Below are 22,496 nucleotides of genomic sequence, written 5' to 3'. Positions count from 1 at the left end.
CTGATTGGCCGCCGCCAGGGAGGGGGCAGGGCCTGGCGGAAGGGGCGCGCGCGCGCGCGCGGAGGGGCGGGCCACGGGGGGGGCTCCAGCACTTCCGGTGTCCGTTCCCGGCGCCGCCGCCGCCTGAGGGAAAAAGCGGGCGTTGTGGTCGCGCTCGGCCTCTCAGGAGGCCGCGGTCCGGGCAGGCGGCGCGGTTTTTCGGGAGTCCGGACTATTTCGGGGCCGCGAGGCTTGTCGTGCTCCGTCCCCCTGCTTCCTCCCACCACCACACCCCTTTGAGGTAGGCCGGGCGGATCGCGAAGCCGGTCTCCCCAGCACGTCAGCCTCAGGGGCTCTCTCCCTTCTTCTGCCCCGCCGTTCCTTCAGGAGCTCGAGGCGGCATCGATGGTGCTTCCTCCTCCTGTTATTCCCCGCAACAACAATCCTGCGAGGTAAGCCGGGCGGAGGTGAGGACCCGGCTGCGAAGTCACTGAGGGGGCTTCTGAGGGAGGCCTGGATCCCGGGTCCCCGCGGTGCCAGTTGAGCGCCTCCCCCGGACCGCACTGGGCCTGGGGCTGAGAGGGAGGGGCCGGCCCAGAGCCCCCCCGGGAATCTCCGCAGCTAAGGGAGGCTGGGCCTGGCTCTCCCCGCTTCACATGAAGCCACCCCGGTGTCACTTGGAATATGCGGATAGCCCTCACGTCGGTATCGGCTCTTAGCAGCCTCGTATATAGATTTTCTTCAAGAGGATCTATCTGAATATGTAGAGGTTAATAATAGCATATGTTTGGTAGTTTGGCTATTATTGCTGCTACTACTATCATCCTTCTCCCACATCAATCCATTGCAAGATAAAAGCCTCCTCATTAAAGGTTATGGACCCACTCGCTCTTGGGCTGAGGGAGAGATTGGCCCCGAGTCCCCCCAGACAGCATCTGTGGCTGAGGGAGGACTTGAACCCAGGTCTCCCCACTCCCAGTCTGGCACCTTCCCCACTACATGTTTTGGGTGTGGTTCTTTCCCTCCTTCCTTTGGCAAGCAGGAGAGAGAAAGAGACTAGAAGTCCTGTGAAAGAAATAAAAAACAGTAGCTGTGAGTTTTATGTATTTTATTACGGTTTTTTAAATATGCTTTTATATTGATTTTTTTCCTTGTTTTTAAATGATTGTCTCGTTCTTTTCTGTTGTTCTTATATTTGTTCTCATTGTTTATAAGCCACCCAGAGTCCTATATAGGAGATGGATGGCTATATAAATTTGAATTAAAAACATAAAAAAACAACAATTTTTAAATTTAATATCTTTATTTTTTGTAACAAAACAGACTAATCTTAAAAATAAATAAATAAAATAAAATACTGAAATAAAACTAAGAAGGAAAAGAAAAAAACTTATATTTTGTACTTATCAATAGTCACTGGTTTACCTAAAACAATACAACAAAATAAATGTAAAACAAAAAGCATTAAAACCAATAAAAAACCTTAAAAACTATAAAAATAACATAGTTATAATAATGTTTTTATCCTGTCTTTATATATATATTCGACTCAAGGCAGCAAACATACTTAATACTCCAGCCTCCTATTTTCCCTAGAACAACAACTCTGTAAGGTGGGTTGGGTTGAGAGAGTGACTGGCCCAAAGTCACCCAGCTAACTTTCATGCCTAAGGGAGGCCTAGAACTCACAGTCCCCTGTTTTCTAGGCCAACATCTTAACTACTACACCAAACTGTCTCTCATAATAATAAAATAATAGATCTTATGGGGAAAATGAAAGAAAGGAAATTGAATGAGGTGGATCTCAAGAAACAAGAGGAAGGCTGTGTTTGCATGCTGACTGGGACCCCACCTAGGCTGCAAAGCTCTGGGCAACCACCAGGGGGTTCAAGGTTTCTAGGCTCTTTGGTGCCCTCTAGCAGTTGTTCAGATCATTGCAGCCCAGATCTGGTGCCTTATCTAGAATACATTTGTCTATTTTCATCATGATCATGGTTTACTCATTTAACCTAGTTTTCTTGCATCATACCTAAGGTAAAATGTAATTGATGAGTTTGTGGTGTATTGGGTGGGCACAGCTCAGAAGGGAATTGCCTGGAATTGCCTCATTAGAGAAAATTCAAAGCCTTCCATAGTTCAGAGGTCTCTGTTAGGACAAACCAACATTTCACAAAAGAATTGAGGATGGTTTTAAGTTGCTCAGAGCATTTAATAAAGTTGGCTGTTAAGAGTTTGGGCTGGGTTGTGGAGCAGATTAATTTTAACACTTACAAATTGACAGATTAATGGCTTCAACAAAAAAACGTTCTTCTGCTTTCCCATCCCTGTTTCGTTTATCCATACTGAAGAAGAACTCAACATTTTTTGATGTTGTTATTACAATTAAATAAAATATTGCCTGACTATATATTCCAAAATAAATGTTCAGCTTCCTTGAGGTCTTGAAGGAATGTTAGAATATACATTTAACAAATAAGAATAAATCATGTTAGACATCTATTCTAAACTTACAGGTAGACCTTGCTTAATGATTGCCCTGTTTAGCGACCGTTCAACGTTACAATAGCGCTGAAAAAGTAATTTTACCACCAATCCTCGCATTTACGACCATTGCAGTGTCCCCACAGTCATGTGATTAACATTTGGGCACTTTGCAACCACCTTCTGACAAGCAAAGTCAGTGGAGAAACTGGCAGTAAAATTGCAAGTTGTGCCACATGATGTCTTGCTTAACAACCCATGGTTACTCATTTAATGATCAAATAGGAAATGATGATGTAAGTCCATTGTGGTCACGTGATGTTTCACTTAGTGACTGTGTTGCTTAGTAACGGAGTTGCCAATCTCAATTGTGGTTGCTAAGCAAGGACTACCTGTACTTGTCACAAAGATTGCCTTTTTTACCCTGCACCATGTGCATATTAAGCTGTGAAAAGTTGGCAAGTAATTTTATATGTAGCTTGTCCTGCATCCTTTCTCAGTGATATTTTGTGCAATAGTTTGCAAACTCTGGTAGTTCCCATTCTATGGAATATACTGCCCCTGTGATGTTTTTGGCCTCTACACTCCTCGCATATTAAAAGGCATTGAAAACCTTGCTTTTTAAATGGGCTTTTGATGCCTATTAATCAACGTTGAGACTTACTAGTGTTTTTTTAACAAATTGATAGATTTTATGCTGTTTTTATCGGAAGGGCACTGGTGGGTTTTATTATATTGTTTTGGAACAATCTGTGCCTTATGAGAGGACAGTATAAGAATGAAAATTAGGTAAACAAACACAGAAATAGTTTGCTGTTTCTGGGATGTCTTCCTCTGGGATGTTTTTCTGACTTCCAGCTGAGTTTGCAGCCCTGGGATTTCCTGGGACTAGCCAAGTCCAATCCTGTTGTCCCTTTAACAGATACTACATATAGTGCTAATATGGTGATTGCTTACTATATTCTAGGATATTTAAGAATAAATACATTGGCAGACAGCCTTTTCATAATGACATTGAAGAGTAATTTTCTTCTCAATTTTGTAGTTTATTTAGAATACATCCTGCTTTTCCACCAAAAGCCCCAAATTTTCTAAAAGTACTGTTCCAAAAAAAAAAAAATAGCCCATGAAGAAAGAGTGTGTGGGAAGAATATGCTGTAATACAAAATTTTAAAATGCCAGACTAAAAACCATATTCTAGGTTGCCAATTTATCCCATGTTGGTTACTCTGACAATCAGCTGCTCACTCAGGCTGAATTCACATATTCTAGACTGAAGAAAATCTGATTTGTTTAGTTTTGGCTTATGTAGAGAGTAAGAAAGTTGACTTTCACAGAAATATGCAAAAGGGACTGACACATTTATTAAGTCCAGAGAAACAAGATAACTTTTGGAAGCAGCTCAAGCAGACGCCACCCTGATTTACTGCGATGAAGGGGAAGGAGATACAGTACAGACTTGCAAGATTCCATTATTATAGCCAATCCCAATAAAATAGTTTTAGTCTTCCTATGGAGTTGATTTCCTAGTATGATCTACCTGGTGGGGCTGACAGCTTAACATATGTGAACCAAAAGAATTAACTTGGAGGGTTGATGGAAATAGAAGTTAAAGACAATAGGTAAGATGGATATACAAGGTCAAGGAAATAACTGAAAAGTTCTTGGAAAAGCTACAGGTTGATTGCTAGAAAATGTTCTTGCAATCATCAGGAGCTGAACCCAATTCAGTAGTACATAACTATTAAACCCAGCAACTATTTTGGGAACCATAATTTATGCTTAGCCAATAATAAAGCATAACTCGGCAATCCATGGAAAAAACAAGAAGGACAGGACATAGGAGGTTATTCAAAAAGAGGAAACAGACATAGCATCTCAAGGAAGAAGTGTGTTCTTAAAGACCTGACACAAACCAATGAACAAATCAAGAGAAGGTCCACTGATGCTGATCAATCAACTTGAAGTTCTGGAGATGGAAGGTGAGCTTCAATACAGGGTAATCTTATCATCCCAACATCTAAAGAACAATGTAAAGGATTCTCAACTCCACAGGGATCAACAAAAACAAAGTTCTCCACTGAGGAGGAAAGGAAGAGTATTGGTAGTGATGGTGAGATATTGAGAAGGATAGAAGCAAATAACTAACTGTATATTTTGTAAGATATGAGCTGTCTTCCTGATGCATGCATCCAGGTAAAGTGGAAAGATTACCAAGCTGCATCAAAACTACTAATCGCAATTTACCCCTGCTTACCCATGCGTGGACAAGCAATACTTCTAGAAGAGGACAAATACTTTAGGGGGTATTACTTTAGACCAGTGTTTCTCAACCTTAGCAACTTTAAGACATCCCAGAATTCCCCAGCCACCATGTCTTAAAGTTGCCAAGGTTGAGAAACACTCCGTTAGAGCATAAAATCAGCTAGGAAGTGAAGAGGCTGGGGGTGAAAATAGTGTTTTTATCCATTCCTCATTGATGGTGAAGGGAAAGCAAGATCCTGAAAGTGAATAGCTAATTAAGAAAATTGTATAAAAATTGGGATTCCTAGACCATTCTTTTCATCACTGGTCTTTTAGCCAGAAATGAGCTACAGACAGTCCCCGACTTGTAAACTTTCGGGTTGCGAACTTTCACCGGACCGAACAAGATGGAACCAGAAATCGGAACCGGAAGTCAGGAGAAGGCAAGAAAGAGTTAATTTGCAGCACGCTCCATTGATGGGCAAGGCAGGATAGGGGCAGTGGCAGAGGACAGAGGGTGGAGGTCTCCTGCCTCACCCAGCAACAGTGTGTGCTGCGCCCCACCAGCTCATCCTTCGCTCCCCTCTCCATTACCCCCTCTCCTGCCTCACCTGGTGACGCATTGGCAGCAGAAGATAGGGCTCCTCTGCCCGCACTGAGGCCCTGCCTCCTGCTGCTGCCTCTTTTTTTTTTTTTTTTACTTTTTACTTGGTTGGACTTACAAACAAAACAGACTTAGGAACAGCATCTTGGAACGTAACCTGTTCGTAAGTAGGGGACTATCTGTATACCTCATATGGGGAAGGAGAATATGTTTGGCAAGAGCTTTGTGAATCTTACCAGGAGGACTAAACTAAACTGAAAAGATGAGGGAAATAGAAGCATAGACTTAGAGAAGTGCTGGACATTAGAAATATGCCTTCATATAATAATGAGGCTATGTGTCATGATCCTGCTGCACGCACGCAGACACACACAAAGGAGTCTATGGTCCAATACAACAGCAGCTTGCCTGACAGCAGCTTTGTCGAGTCCAGTCCGGACAGTGCAGGAAGCAGGAGCGTAACCAGTCCGAGACGGGCACATGGCAGCAATTTCCAGAGGAGACATGAGCGAGACACGAGCAGTCACAACTGGGACACGAGCAGGTAACTAGATGGTTATCGTTACAGAAGACTCCCCTTCTACTGAGCCTTATTTTATAACAGCAGCCGGTGTTCCTCATTTCTGAGGGCAAGGTTCCGTTCTCGCGAGTAACCCCGCTGAATGCCTTTGCAATGCTCTCTTTTCAGCGCGCCTCGTTCTAACATCAGGTGGTTTCACATTTTCCACCTCGTTATCTGAGACTGACTCTGGCTGTTGCTCACTGTCCAACCCCACCTCAAATGACCGCTCAGCCTGCTGTTCGTCCAGTGCTTCGTCATACTCTTACTCTGAATCAGACTCAGAGTGGACCGTGACACTATGCAAGAGAGGAAAAGGTAGTTGAAATTCTTAATATGTGGCAGTGGGGAGATCAGTAAGCAGTGATATTCTCAGTCTCTCCTACAGATGTAAATACAGATAGATCTTGCTTAATGACTGCCCTGTTTAGCGACTGTTTGAAGTTATGATGGTACTGAAAAAGTAACTTTACAACCAGTCCTCATATTTGTGACCGTCACAGCGCCCCTGCGGTCATGTGATTGACATTTGCATGCTTCACAACCGGCTTCCGACAAGCAGAGTCAATAGAGAAGCTGGCAGTAAAATTGCAAGTCGCGGTCACGATATCTCGCTTAACAACCAGCAGTGACTCACTTAACAACCAAATGGGAAGTGACATTGTAAGTCCATCATAGTCACGTGATGTTTTGCGTAGCAACCATGTTGCTTAGCAACAGAGTTGCCGGTCCCAAAAGCAATAGGAAGCAAAAATGATACTGCTATGGGTGGTATTATACAGTTGCAAGAAAAAGTATGTGAACCTTTTGGAATTTCATGGTGTTCTGCATTAATTTGTCATTAAATGTGATCTGACCATCATCTAAGTCAAGAGTATTGACAAATATAATGTGCCTAAAATAATAACACAAAAACAATTCTGATCCTTCATGTCTTTATTGAGAACAACCATAAAAACCTCATAGTGCTAGTGGAAAAAGTATGTGAACCCTTGGGTTGACCTCAAAAAAGCTAATTGGAGTCAGGTGTTAGCATACCTGGAGTCTTGTTAAGCCTTGGAGGTGTGGACTAGAGCTATGTTGACTGATAAAAACCACTCAAACTTTTTGAGTTTGCTCCACACAAGAAGAATACGCTTATCTGAGCCATGTCTCGCCAAAAAGAGCTTTCAAAGGATCTATGATCAAGAATTGTTGATTTACATAAAGCTGGAAAGGGTTACAAAGTGATTTCAAAGACCTTAGAAATTCACCAGTCTACAGTTAGGCAAACAATCTACAAATGGAGACACTTTGGGACTGTGGCTACTCTACCAAGAAGTGGGCACCCAGTCAAAATGACCCCAAGAGCACAACGAAGACTCATCAATGAGGTAAAGAAACAACCCCAAGTGACAGCCAAAGATTTGAAGGCATCATTGGACCTGGCTAACATCTGTGTTCATGAGTCTACAGTACATAAAACATTGAACAAGCAGGGTGTCTATGGCAGGACACCACGAAGGAAGCCGCTGCTTACTACAAAGAACATTGCTGCACGCCTGAAGTTTGCGAAAGAGCACATTGACACTCCACAGCGGTATTCGCAAAATGTTTTGTGGACTGATGAAACAAAGATTGAACTATTTGGAAAAAACACGCAGCACTACATCTGGCGTAAAAGGGCACTGCATATCATCATGAAAACATCATCCCAACCGTAAAGTATGGTGGAGGAAAGATCATGATTTGGGCCTGCTTTGCTGCATCAGGGCCTGGCCAGCTTGCAGTCACTGAGGGGAAGATGAATTCCCAAGTGTATCAAAAAATTCTTCAGGATAATGTGAGAATGTCTGTACGTCAGCTGAAACTCTGTAGAAGTTGGGTGATGCAACAGGACAATGACCCAAACACCGGAGCAAGTCCACAACAGAATGGCTTCAGAAAAACAAAATCTGCCTTTTGGAGTGGCCAAGTCAGAGCCCAAACCTCAACCCAATAGAGATGCTATGAAATGACTTGAAGAGAGCCATACACATGAGACGTCCAAAGAATATGACAGAGGTAAAGCAGTTCTGCCAGGAAGAATGGGCTAAAATCCCTCCTGAACGATGTGCAGGTCTGATCCACAGCTACAGGAAGCGCCTGGTTGAGGTTATTGCTGCCAAGGCGGGGGGGGGGGGGGGCGGGTCAACCAGTTAATGATTCCAAGGATTCACTTACTTTTTCCACTAGCATTTTGAATGTTGAATGAGTGTGTTCAATAAAGACATAAAGGATCAGAATTGTTTTTGTGTTATTATTTTAGGCACATTATATTTGTCAATACTCTTGACTTAGATGACGGTCAGATCACATTTTATGACAAATTAATGCAGAACACCATGAAATTCCAAAAGGTTCACATACTTTTTCTTGCAACTGTATATACCGCTATGGGTTATATTACAGTGTGCTTGCCCAGGCAGAGATGTGGCCAAACCCTTTATAAATCATCTCACCAAGTTCTCAGGATAACAGGCTACAATGGTAATGGGAGACTTGAAATATCCTGATTTTAGCTGGAAAACGAACTCTCAGAATGAGTGGTCCCACAGATGTCTCATCTCACTTGCTGACAACTGCATTTTTCAGAAGGGGAAGGAGAAATGAGAATCAGCTGTCCCAGACCTAATCCTGACCAAAGAGAAGAACTGATTGATAGCCTGACCGCATCAGGTGCCTTGGGGGAAAGTGGCCAGGTCATGTTGATGTTCAGGCTGAAGAGGGAGAAAGGCTGAGCGAAATTAGCCAGACTTCAGAAAGGCATATTTTAAGGAACTTGCGCAAAAGGTAGACAGCATATTAAAACTTGAAATCATAAATGGTAAGTCAAAGAGGGATGGGAGAACATGAAAAATTAAATACTGAAAACGTAGGCATAAATGATCCCCATAATAAGGAAAAACAGGTAAAGCTTTAAGAAGTCGGTGTGGGTTTAGTGAATTCACTGAAAAACTGAGAAGTAAAAAGATACGTATAGGAAATGGACTAAGCAGGAATCCAAACTGGCAATTCAAGCCTGTAGGGATGGAGTCAGGCGGACTGAGGAGGAATGAGGGTGGTAAAGAGGGTTTTGTGTATGTGTGTGTGTGTGTGTGTCTGAAAAGACAACAGTCTTGATTTTAGTAGTGCTTTCCCATTAAACGCAAGGTGATTTCAGGCTGCATCTGAGGAGAAATTTCCTGACGGTCAGAACTGTTGAGCAGTGGGACTCCCCCAGCTGGAGTTTTCACATCCGGGGGATACTGGGCTTGGGAAAGTGGGCTTAAAAGGGTCTGAGGAGCACATGGTGGGTTTGCTGAAACTTTTGGGGGATGGGACGGGCGCAAGGAGACATAGTCTATCTCAAGATAGCAAGCTGGATGCCTGCAAACTCAGGCAGAACTTGTAGAAGCAGAGAGTCCTTTTTATCTACAGCTAAAGACAGCAGCGTAACATAGTCAAGGTTTGGCACAGATCGAGACAAGGAATCCAGCAAACAAACAACAAATCCAAGGGGAAAGATGAGACACATGGTGCGGTGGAATCCAGTATTCAGAACACGGCACAGTAAGGGAAACATGGCAGAGCTGAGGCTTGAAAAATTGTTCTCAGCATTTTCCCTCATGGAGGGAGGCCCGCAGGAAGGCAAGGCGAGTCTGCGCCCAAAGGCGCAGCTGAGGATGTCGCTCATCAGAATCTGCTCTTCCGCAGGCTCGCTTCTTGGCCCGTCTCTACGGCCTGCAGAGCCAGCCCCTACTGGTCTGGGTGGGTGGGCCTCTGAGCTGAGAGGCAGCCAGTGGGCGCAGCAGGGAGCCCTGGGGGCTTGCTGGATGGATCCTCCTCAGCCAGCGCGGAGTTTCTGGCTTCAGCACTGCTGGGATTCCCTCCAGGACTTCTGCCTCTAGAAGCCCCCGGCGGCGGCAATTGCTGCTGCTGCTGCTCCTCCTCCTCCTCAGGGGACAAGTCCCGCAGGGCCGTAACAAACATGGCAGCTGCATTCACACAACATACTTAGGTACTGAATTAACCCGCTTTCTGGGTTTGAATGATAAAATAAATCATAAGTAAGCTTTGTTTGCATTACATATTTAAACTACCCCCCTGCTCCCGCTCTGAGATTAAATGAACCAATCTTGGTACGGCGTTTGCAGCCACTATATCTTTAACTGATCTGGTAAATTGTGTTGTTGGAATAAAACCTTTGAACAAGTCTCTTTCATCCATTTAGTCTTTGCTGCCTCTTGTAATTTAACACACCACGCACACTTGCAGTAGACTCACAGCACGCCAGGCTAAAATGATGTCAGTTAACCCATCCAGTGTGGTTAGCACATGCTTCAGTGTGTAGGGCAAACCAAGGCAGTTGGGTTAATTCACTAATCTCTGACTCAAGAAAGAACAGATAGCAAATGTGTATACGTGCATCCATGTAGATTTTCCCCAGATAGACAATACTGATTTATTTTGGCCTAGAGGAGCTTAGTAGCTGTGTGCTACTACTTGAGGAAACAGGACAGTTAAGGAATTAATATAATCACAAGGTGGTGAAAATGGAGGAATAGACCAAAAGCTGTCATTTTGAATGGATTAGTATCTTGAATTTTGGTGGCATGTCAGAGCCATTATGATCAGTTATTAAGTAAAGAAGAAAAATTTACTGTGATACACACAACTCTGATTTTCCTTATAGATGCAGTTGTAATGTATCATCTTTTGACATTTTAATGACATTTTAATCTGGCAACTCCTTTCGTTTTCAGGTTATGTTAGCGAGCTCTGTAGAAGCCCCCTTCCACTTCCCTCCCCCATGCTAGTCAAGTAAGACAAATGCCTTCTCTTCCATATGGTAAATTAAAACATATACAATAGCCCAACTCAAGAAATAGGCCATGAAAGATGAAAAGGAGCAGTTCTGGTTTATTCTGAAGTTGAAGCTCTTCTGTTTCTGAAATCACGATCCACAATTGGTGTATTGTGATCCAGTGAATCTTTACATAGAAGTAAATCCTACCTAGTTAGTTCAGAGATTTGAAATGGCAACTACAGAGTCACAGATTATCTATAAAGATGTTTTTAATTTATCAGATCATTTCATTGCGTCAGCCAATAGTTTTCAGGATGTAATTTTCATTACTGGCACTGAGAGTCACTATTTCCCCAGAACAGCCCAGCTTGATGAGGCAAGGAAGGCCTCATTGCCCTCTTGCGATAGTTCAAGCATCCCGGCGGCTTCCTTCTAGATATTCCTAACAAAACTATAAATTCATCTTCAAAATAAAAAAAACATTGCTCTAGTATTAGCATTAGCACAAGCAATGACACAACAACTTATTAGATGCATAGACTGAGTTATCATCCTTATCCTCCTATTGTTTTTGCTCTGGTTTTGCTGTTACATATTTGCTAAACAATTCCAACACTAAGATTCAATTGTTAAACACTACTTTTATGTTTCTTGCAACTTGACACCAGTTACGTTTGCATAAAAAGAAAAGTTTCATGACTATGTGAGCATCGGCAACATCACATTTGTCATTGCCTTCTTCCAGGATAAATTTGTTTTGTTTTTCAACTTTCCAGTCTAGCCTACAGCTCTGCATACATCTTTTTAAATCAGTGGTCTTGTCTATATCAAATCTTAAGCTATATTCTATGCACACTTACCAGATAATGTGTCCTACCGAATTAAGTAAGATGTATTATAATTAAGTGTATTGTCAAGGTCTTTGGCAGCTACCTCAACCAAAAGTAATTCTTCCAAGCAAGATTCTCACAGGCTCGTCTTTAACACCATCTATCAAGATGAAAAAAGATTCCCAGAATTCTAGAACTGACTTATTCCAAATGTTGAACCAATTTATTCCACAATGCATTATTGGCGGTGTTTTTCTTAGTTTCTTTCTAATTGTTTTGTTGTGAACCAACAAGGAGGCAGTTCTTTTCACCAATAACAGAGGAGCAGGTGGCTGTTTACAAAACTGCCTCCTGAATTCTTATCAATCTCTGAACTATCACACATATTGGGAACCAGCTGATCATTTTCTTTTTAAGTTTCAGAAAGTGCTTCACAGTTAACATAGCAGAACTGGGAGCCAGTATAATGCTAGGATTCTTTCCCTAAAATAATTTGCTGCATTCTTTATCCCATTGCATCACTGTAAAGTAAACTCTTTCAGCAGAATTCGGAATATGAGAATATATCTCATATTGTCCTTATAGCCACAACTCAGTTTGGCAGGTTAGGCTGACAGATAAGCCCCAAATCATCCTGGGAGTATCAAAAAATGAAAATTGAAAACGGGTCACCATCAGTTCTGGAGCAACTTACCTGTTACATCCAAATAGCTTTCACAGTCATTAAACTTCAGTGGTTTTTCTGAGAGCTCTTAATGGCATAAGCAAAAACATGTTTATACAGATTGGATGGGAAGTGGGAAACTGTATAGTATAGTTCATTTCTGTGTATGGAAATTTGACTTCGTTCTATGGGACCTGAAACTATTCATTGTTAGGCCCATTTTAACAACTCTTTAGAGGAGAAGAACACTGGTTGATCATTATTTTTTCCTCTACAGTTTTAAGGTACACTCCTAAACCTCCAAGGACCCCATCTTATCTGTGCAGCAAATGATAACTGGAAAGAGTTCAATGAGCGCCGCCTTATTTAATTTCTCCCGATAGGTGGCTAAAAAAGGAATTTATCAATTTTGCGTTGGGAAGAATATGAGAGTGATTTTAGGAGGCCTTTGAAATGTAAATCTAAGCAACCAAACTGAGTCAAGAAATGCCCTGGGCCACATAATCAAGGAAGGGAACACCATCCCATAAATATTGGACCTTTCCAGTTGGGATTGCTGCCAAGATCAGGATGGATTGCAAATAATCAGGAGATCCAGGCTGTATCAGGTCCCTTATTCCTTTAGACATTGGTCATGGGCATGCTTAAGTTTGTCTTATTCCACAACCTTACAGGAGCATTTTTACAATATGTAATTTGCTTGTAAGGAAACCCTCAGAAAACCAGCACTGCAAACAAAAAGTAGGGAGGATCTTTTTCAGAATGATAGTTGGCACACAAGACTTATAACACCATAGAGACCAACAAAAATGTTTTCATAACCACTTGAAAAAGGGGGAAAAAAACCCAAAGCAAATTATTTGTAACAGCTCTGGTGAATAAATTGCTCTTTGTTGGCACAAAACAACGTTTAACCTATAGATTGGTCTAAAACACAGGCAATGAACATGGAGTTGTACACAACTATTTTTTAACCGTTTCAACTACTAAAGATTCTTGATTGACGAAATCAGTAACCATAAAGGTATGATAGCTTTGGTGCATGTGGTATGTATATGAACTACACATAAAAAGTGACCCGAAGAATATTGCCAGTATTTTAATTTCAGTACCCTGGACAGTTGCTAGCTCCTGCAGATTGTGGGGTTGCTGGCTCATCTTTCTGCAGCCTGTAGATACGTGGAACGCTGGATTTCAGATGAATAACATAATATGCAAAATAGACATATGTTAGTATGCCTAATACTGCACATGCAGAATTTAAATTTTCTTGGTGAATAACTTTTGACTTAGTTAATTGTTTTTTTGCACTGTAAACACAACCCCCATCTGTTGTTTGATTTTTCTTCCGAAAGGCAGAAAAATACAGTTTGTGCTGACAAACTTCTAAGTAAGCAGGTAAAAATGCAATGCTGCAAGGATGAGGCATAGAGGAGGAAGCTCACAGATTCTTTGCTGAGCCATGTCACTCTGCTTGCATTTTCTAAGGCACGTTTTTGCTGGTGCAGATGCAGAATAAGCTCTACCAAGACAGATTTTGGCAGCGAAGGGACAGGAAGGTCACACGACTTGCCAGAGGTTATCCACTGAGCTGAGTGTCTTTGGCAGAACAGCAGCCAAGTCCCCTACCTCTTCCTTGTCCTGATCATTTGGCTCTTTATGCAGGACTTGGTTCTCTTTGAGTCGTATTTCTTTCCGAAAGCAAAATATTTTTATACAGTCTTGCAGTAACTTAATATATCCCGCAATGAAAGTCAGAGGGAGATATTGATGGCTGCCTTAGAATATATTGGTAAAATGCCAAGAACACCCATGGGGGAAAGGCAGCTATTCTGCATTTGAGGGCTCCCACCTTCTCATTTCTCTTGGAAAGGTTGTTCCTTATTATTACTATGCCATTATTCAGGGGCTTCCATCTTCCCAGCCTCCATAAACACATGTTGAAAAACAGAAGGGAAGAGCATCTATGCTTTACCGCCATTTAACCACAGGGCTTGTTAACATGGCCTGTTTAAATAAAATCATCTACTTTACTTTCAGGACCTGATCTTTGTCAGTGACAAAAGCAACACCAAAGAGGAGCATTTATTCAGAATTAATGAATTCAAATAAATCATCAGTTGACTTTATTAAGTAATGAGTTATTTAATTAAGAATAGAGATAGATGAAGATAGATAGAAATCTTGTGAGAGCCACAGTTTTTCAAACAGACTCTTTTTACATTCTCTTGTGTGAGTCCTGTTAAAATAAATGGAAAAGCAAAATACAGAAGACCTCGATCTATTTTGAATATGCTTCTTATAATCAGGTTTTTTGTTGGGATTTAAGAGCAACTTTTTCTTTTTTCCAGATTCTTTTTTCCTCTTTGTTCATTTACCTCCTCCTTCACTGAATGGCTCCCACATATCAGATAACTGAAAAAAAATAAAAGTACAAAACAACATGCTAAAAAAATAGCAGATATCTAGGCTGGTCAACTTGAATATTAAAATTATTTTACCTTGAGTGCATTGCAGATTTTGACCTTGATAAAATTATTCATGCCTACAAAAGTCCATAACAACATTAAGTACCATTTTACTTGCAGGATTTTCTTCTTGTCCTTATTTTTGTGAATTAACTTTTATTATTGTTCGGCACTGATGTCAAGCCCTGCAAATGCAAAACAGAAAGAGCTTTGCAGGAAAGATATTGCTGCTTTCTTGGAGTTCAAAGGGTCTGTGGGCCAAAGTAGTTTCTTCCAGTAAACGACTAGTGCAAACTAGCAGCGGTAGGACTGGTTCTTCTGGAACTTGGACTTTTATTTCTTGCTACCAAACTAGCTTACTTGATTAAATTTAGCTTTGTTGGTAACATTCTGTCAAACACCAAGCACAGTTTATAATGTGTAATTATCTCTTTTTATCTTCACAGCAACTATGCAGGCATTGAAAAGCCGTGGCGTGCATGCAGCCCATCCAATCCGCTTGATTGCAAAAAGGGTTAGAAGGCTACAGTCCGAAGCTGCATTATCTCTGCAGGGCCAACGAGTGACTCCCCCCAACACATACACTGATCCTATGAAAGAGTAGCTATTTTCATTTAAGCAGCTGCAGGAAGTCTGGAACTCTGGTCTAGAAGGAAAAGGATGTTTTGGATACCATCTCATTCCCTGTCTCACTTTCTCTTTGTCCTGCAAGAGATTAAATCACATGGACACAGACACTGCAGCCGAAAGGAAGAAGACAAATGAAACAAATATACATCTTTTTGATATATCTTATGTTTCCAAGAGCCAGGTTTTGAAAAATCTAGTCTGATGGAAGAGGTAGGCGTAATTACAGCAGGGTTAGACCTGCAAGGACTGAAGGGCCCAGAGAATGCAGAATGTGGTGGGACTCTGGAGATGGAAAATGCCCGGTTGCAGTTTCTATCTTCAGTCTGATTAAAATCTACGCTTACCTTGCTGCAAAATCCAGAGTCATGATGTATTCAGATAAAAGTGGGTCTCCCCCACTTGCATATTCTTCCACTGGGTGGGTGTGGGGGAAACATCTTGGCATCTATTGTAGGCCATAATGAAGACAGATGGTTTACCTGGCAGCTCTCATTCTTGCCTTCTGTCTACGGACAAGCAGATCTTGAGGAAGGAGGGCACATGGAGGCAGGGTCGCTCACCCCTCCCCACACTTCGATCTCCCCTGGGATGGTGCCTTGAAGGAGAAAAAAGGAAAAGAAAACAGGAGGCAGAAGAGCAGAAGCCAGTGCCAAAAATAGATGTCATTATGAATTGTTGTACTGAGTAAGATGGAGACTGCTCTTCTGTGCCGCTGCTTTTCAAGCAGCCTTTTAAAAAAAGGTTTCTTTTATCCCGCCTTTATTATTTTTTATAAATAACTCAAGGCGGCGAACATACTTAATACTCCTTCCTCCTCTTATTTGCCCCACAACCACCACCCTGCGAGGTGGGCTGGGCTGAGAGAGAGGGACTGGCCCAAAGTCACCCAGATGGCTTTCATGCCCGAGGCAGGACTTGAACTCACCGTCTCCTTTCTGGCCTGGAGCCTTCACCCCTAGGCGAAACTGGTGTTTGGTGGTAAACTAGTGGTTATAACTAACTGTTTTCTAGCCAGAAATCTGCTTTCCACGTGTAAGGGCACAAAGGAACAAGTTTCAAGAGTTAGTGCTACTTTTGTAACATTATAAATGTGCACTTTCCCTTTTATGTTTTACTTCACGTAAGTGTACTGTCTTGAAAAGAAGTGGCCTTGTGAAGGTAAAAATAAAGAAACCGCCCCGCTACATCAGACTGAAGGACCGTCTGACATTCTGTCGGGCCTGGAGAGCTGCGAGTGGGAAACCCCCAAGTGTAATAAAAGCAGCTCTCTCACAACTAGTTTTGAGAGAGTTATTGCCTTCAGATCTGGGGTATATTCATCATCACTAGAAATCATTGTGGAAAAGACCATTTGGGGGGAAAATGAACTCCAGAATGACCTTGTATTTCAAACATACGAAACTCTCTTCTTTTTTCCCTTTGTTTCCATTTTAAGTTGTTTTGATGAGTCAAGTCGTGATTCATCATCTCTTGATAGGTTTCAGATTTCCTGCCCACCACAAATTTTAATTCCTCCTGGAGCTGCGGCGAAAACCCCCTGAGACTGGAGCCCATGCGGTCTAGGATTGTTCCTTGAGTTTAGATGGTCAATATTATTTTGAAAAGCGTGATTACATACTCCGAGGTCCTGCCGTCATTTTAAGCTGGTGGGAACATTTGGAATTTTGGCAGCATATCATGGACTCTGGCACCAAATGGCTGCTTTGGGCGTTTTTATCTTCTAAGAATTCCTATGTGGGACCCTAAAGCAGCCTTGAAGAGAAAAGTAATGCTGGAGAGAGGTGATTTTTTTTTCCACAAAGCACAATTCAAAAATTTCTAATTAAAAAAAAATTAAGTGGAGCAGGGAGTCTGGTAGACACCAAGGAGGGATCCACAAGCAAACTGATGCCACCAGGCCCTTCATGGGGAGAACTAGCACTATATACTAAAAGAGTACAGTATTGTAGCTTCCTTCCTGAAAAACAAAAAGGGGTCTTAATTAAAAGTCTGCTGTTTTGTTAGGGATTCTAGATTTTGCATGGAAGCTCTTCCTTCAAGCTCTCCCCATTAGTTCTGTTTGTTTTAGTGTGGAGAATCACCCATCCCCACATTCAGCAAAGATTATGAACAAAGCTGGGAATAATTTCCTTTGTATGTCCTCTGCTTCACCACCACCCTGATGGTTTTCAGTGGCTCTTTCACCCCTACCCAAAGGTCCCAGATTCATTCCTTAACTGGGGGAAAGAGCGGCTTGTGAAGCAATGGAGAATCCCTGCAGCAAGGTCAGCCAACCTTCCTTAGTCTGGTGTTAGATTTCAGCTGCTGGAGCCCTCAGCCAGTTAATCCAACATCTGTCAGGCATCTCGGCGGCTGCCTAAAAGTGATTCCTTCCCATGCGTGATGCTCACAGTTTTCTTTAGCAAGATTTATTGAGGGGGATGGGACGGGGATACAAGAAATTGAACAGCCGAACTATTTCTCCTTTAGAACCCATCTATCCACATCTACTGCATGTAACAGCAAAGCTTTCTGTTCCTCTTTCTAACAGCCTCCCAATGCACTGGCAGGACTCTTCACCAGTAGCGGAGAAGCTGGTGGGGGATTGTTTCTATAACTCTCTCCTGAATCTTTATCCGTCTGGGAGCCAACTGTTGCATCTCTAGAAGTACCAGGATGGAGGCTGATCACCAAGATCATTTATTCCCTAGCAACTTTCCAGTCTGATAAGTTCCTTTTCCCCCCTACTCTGAGCGAAGTCGGCTGCACAGAGGGCAGAGTACGGAATGAGTGTTGTTTTGCGTTTGGTCTCGGCACCTAAATCTAATATATGTTATTTGATTTGGGTTCTTTGGATTAGTAAAAAGAGATTAGCTGTGAAGGAGACCAGATCGTTATTCAGCATTATTAATGATGTTGTCTATTCTTAGATTTCCCCCAAACTAGAAAACTAATACATTTCACTGATGGGGGGGAGGGGGGAGGGGAGTAGCACAGAGTAATCTAACAAATATATAAATTCTTTAAAGTATTTAATATGTGTTAAGAAGACAGCATGATAAATTCAATATTGAAAAGCAATATCAGGTTTACAATTATTTGCCATTCATCATCCCTGATTGTGCAGACAGTATCTTATTGAGAAGAATAAAGTGATTCATAAAGAGGGCTCTGTTACAGAAGGAAGAAAACAAAAACACGGGAGAAGGAAGAAGCAATCCAGCCACTTGTTTTCCTCTGCTATCGTTTTCACCAACAATTGTTTGCTCTTTCCAGAAACAAACTGTGTGTGCGTGTGTGTCTGTGTGTGTAATTGCTTGCACTTTGATATTAGAGATATGATACATTTATTAAGGGCAGTACTGGCACATTTTCTGAACAATGCTCTGACGGCAGATTTTTCTCCAAAGATCTGATTTTCCATTTTCAGAGGAAAACAGATAGACCTCTCCCAAATCTGTGCCTTCAAGAACCTATTTCTTTGAAGGTTACTTACAATGAAGGCAGTCTCTCTCCCTCTCTCTCTCCTCTCTCTCTCTCACACACACACACAAACACACACATACACTACTGGACCTAGCAGAATATCCTGTTTCCAATCTGTCGGCGATGGTTTCTTAGAAATACTTTTTTAAAAGTTGGCTCACTGGTGTAACACTGTGGCTGAAAGGGCACACATGTTAAACCACTGCCTACGGGGGTCTGTGTAGCTTTCCAAATCATGTGAACTCAACCCTTGTGGCTTGTAAAGGATGGTTTATTGCTTTTGTGTGATGTGTGAACTTCAACTGTTCATGCCTTAGTCAATGAAAAAACTTTGGGAAACAGAACTGCAGCTGCACGTAACCTACATAGCGCACATATGCATCTGGATGTATACGTCCCTATGTAGAATAGGCACATACAGGGGTGTCCAAAAAGTCAAATTGGTGGGCACAGTTGCCCAATCAAAGCCATGCCCCCTTTTTTAGGTGCTTTGTGGTGACACACTAAAAACGGAGAGGGCTTTGATCATGCCGTTGTGGCTGCCATCTTGACTTTTTTGACACACACATGCCTGCCAGAAATAAAAGCAAGCCTTTTCTGAGAGAGAATCAGAGTAGCACCAGCCCCTTTGTTTCCCCCAGGGTTGCTTTGAAATATTCCCCAGGAGATTGTACTTGGCAATTATAACATACTTCTACAGACCAATTATAAATTTCCTTGCCTGGAAATATTCCATTATGCTTCCTCCGTAATAAATGTGCTTAAAATTAGGCCAAACCCATCGCTCGGTTGACACCGTGTTAAGTCATGATGAGTTGTGTTTGGGTTTGTTTTACTGTGAACCCAGACAATTGTGGTTTATTTAACAAATGATTAACAAGCTGCAATTCAGCCTAAGACATGAACCCTGTCAGGGATTTGGTGGAATAATTTAGCATATTTAGAAAACTGCCATTTAAACCAACTGTGGGAAAGGGGTCAACCCAGCTGAGAGATTTTACATTTTTCTTCCATGAGTGGAAATGAATTTTGACTGCAAGAGGTTCCATGCAGAAACGGTTAAGCTTTGCTGCACTCAGTGCAAAGTCTTATATGCACAAGGCCCTGTTTCTCTGCTCAGCAAAAATAACAATCCTGATTTCCATGAGGCGTGAGGATGTGCCTGCTAAGGGGGGCAGAAGCATAAAACACGTCCTTCTTTTGGCCTTTCTCTGGAACAAATATTGACAGCTGATCTGTAGATTATTGAAGCCTAATTTTAGGTGCTGTACTATAGTACCTGCCAAGTGGGTGCATGGAGACTTTGTGATCTAGGGTTTACACAATGGCTGTGTTTGGAGGAAATGCTTCAACAGGTTGTGAAAGAACTAACATCTGCATTTGCACAACCTGCTCAGCTGGTTTTTAAACTTGGCTACTTGTCTTGTGCTTAGGTTGGGCAAACTCCAGCCCATCTGATCAGTTTATGATTCCGCCTATTGTGCAAACCAGAACATGGGTTAATTCAGAGACCAGGTCCAATGCCTTGTGTGAACACAGTTTCTAGTCCAACATGACTGGATCATTTGAGACAGCCATGGTTGGCCCACCTTAGTTCCACCGCCCCAGCTGCGTCACCCAGCTGCCGCATAACCACAACCTCTGGCGCCTTCTCCAGATGTTCTGCTTGGCAGAGACCTGGTTAAGAGAAAGAAAAGGCTGCCTGTAAGAAAGTGGAAAACCTAAACACCAATCCATACTGGAGTAGCATCTTCATTCAGCCAACCAGAATGTCAGGAGATACTATGCAGGCTTTTAAGTTCTCCAGAAGTCTTATCTAGCCAAGCAGATTGGAATATCCAGAGTTTTAAAGCATATTTGGAAACAAGACGTGGGAAAGCAACTCCCCTCAACCCCCGACCTTCCCATGACGGGGCTTCCTCAAGGTTACAGTGTCGCAAAAATAGATCTACCGATCTATTAAATCTTACGGGTGGGCATGGGAGCAAGTCCTTTCTGAAGGATCTTAAGGCTGCACAGATCCATAGGGGTGTCCTTGAGATAACCTTATCCAAACACAGAACTAGTGCAAATTATTCTGGGTGGCTGTCTATAAGGAACCAAGTAGCTGCGTCATGCATCAGCTGAAGCCCCCCCCCCGCCAAAGTGTATTACAGTAGTTTAGTATGGAGGCAGCCAAGCGGGAAGAACAGTAGCAAAGTTGCCTTTTTAAAGAGATTAGAGGCATCCGGTGGCAGGGTTGTAATTCCCTCTGGCAGAGGAAACACGGGGTCTTCAAGGCTAATACTGCAGCAGAAGTTTTTGTCAAGTGCAATTCATTAGATTAGATCCCCTAGAACGGCGTGAGTTTTTCACGAGGCGGTTCTCTTTTTCTGCAGTTGATGAACACCCCACCCCGAGAGCATCACCTGGCAGAAGGTTTTGAAAACCGTCTCGGTTTAATGGAATATCTCCCACGCTGTTCCAATCTACATGGGAAAAGCCTTTGAGGAATTTGGGACGCGATGTCACCCGATGTCACCGTGAGGCAGCTTTGAGTCTGCCCAGAGAAATCTTGTTGTTGGATGGATGAAAAAAAAAAAAAGGAAGGAAGATCAAAGGGGCTGTCTGCTAACTTTCTCCCCCATAGCAGGAAAAGAGAGGAAAATATAATGAGTTCGGGGTTCTTTTAACCTAGCATGTTGTTACTCACTTAAAAAGCCGCCATCCGAACATACCGTGGTTTAATCCAAGGAGTGAACCCAGCCAAAGGGTTTCATCACTTTTCTCCACGAGCGGCAAAGCACTCTGATGGCAAATCCTGCCTGGAGAAAGGGCTGAGCTTCGCCATGCTCGGCACAAAGCCCCCCCTTGCCCACGACAGGCTGCTTCTCCTCTGAGCAAAAGCACCGAGCCTGATTTCCCAGGAGGAAGACGACAGAGGGGCGACTTGTCAGGAAGAGGGCAGGCCTTTGCTGCATTTTTAAGAGATTTTTTTTTTATTTTAGTTTTCGAACCTTTTATTAAGCATGTGGAGTACCTCTGTTTGTACCCTCTTCCTTTTCTTACGGTAGTCCCTTTATTTCAGTGTGTATTTTAAGTTACCGTTGGTATACCGCTGTCTTGTCATTGGATAAAGGGCAGAACAGAAATATTTTTAATCAATAATGTCATTTTCTCACTCACAGTGCTTTTATTGTTAGGAAGTGATTTTGCCTAGTTGAGATAATGATTACCTATTTTTAAAGAAATAAGCCATACATGTTTTAAATACACGGAGTAAAGAACGGCTTTTTTGCTTCCTTCTACTTTTGGGAAGGTTTGTAACTTAAAAAAAAAAGATGCAGGGGAAGAGCAAAACGCCCACCCCATCCGTTTTTTTCCTCACAGAACCACATTTGTTTTTAATATTCTAATGCAAATAATAAAAAGAAGCAATTAGGGCTCACTCTTATTTATTCAATAAAGCCATTGCTAAATTTCAATCAATATTCAATGGCCTTCCATCCTTGCTCTAATTTAATCAGCAGTCACTTATCTATTATTGATGTTACGAGTTAAGAAGTTGGTGATTTTGTTTTTGAGGGGGAAGATCATTAAAAGTCTTCCACCCCGCCAAACACAACGTCAGGCACTTGCCTTGAGCCCAGCACCAGGCAGCAGGAGCAGCCGGCGAATTGGGGCCACAGTTGTGACAAATGGTCCTGATGTGGGCAGGAGCCGAATGCGATGACACCAGCAGTGTGCAGAAATCAAAGAGAAATCTCCTTTCCATTTGCAGTGGGT

General features: G+C 42.3%; 1 long non-coding RNA gene across 1 annotated transcript; it reads left to right on the top strand.

Annotated features, from left to right (window-relative positions):
- The first annotated feature begins 89 nt into the window (after nt 1-89).
- Nucleotides 90-18,585, top strand: LOC148216144 (uncharacterized). The gene is made up of 3 exons (XR_015795871.1): nt 90-431; nt 15,083-15,476; nt 17,797-18,585. It is a non-coding gene; the product is annotated as an uncharacterized LOC148216144 (long non-coding RNA).
- Nucleotides 18,586-22,496: the final 3,911 nt, after the last annotated feature.

This window comes from Python bivittatus, unplaced genomic scaffold (genome assembly GCF_059951505.1).
Source record: "Python bivittatus isolate LINGU-HERP-01145 unplaced genomic scaffold, Pbiv_v1 ctg000210_np1212, whole genome shotgun sequence".
Classification (NCBI taxonomy): Eukaryota; Metazoa; Chordata; class Lepidosauria; order Squamata; family Pythonidae; genus Python; species Python bivittatus.
This window is presented reverse-complemented; position numbering and strand designations above follow the sequence as displayed.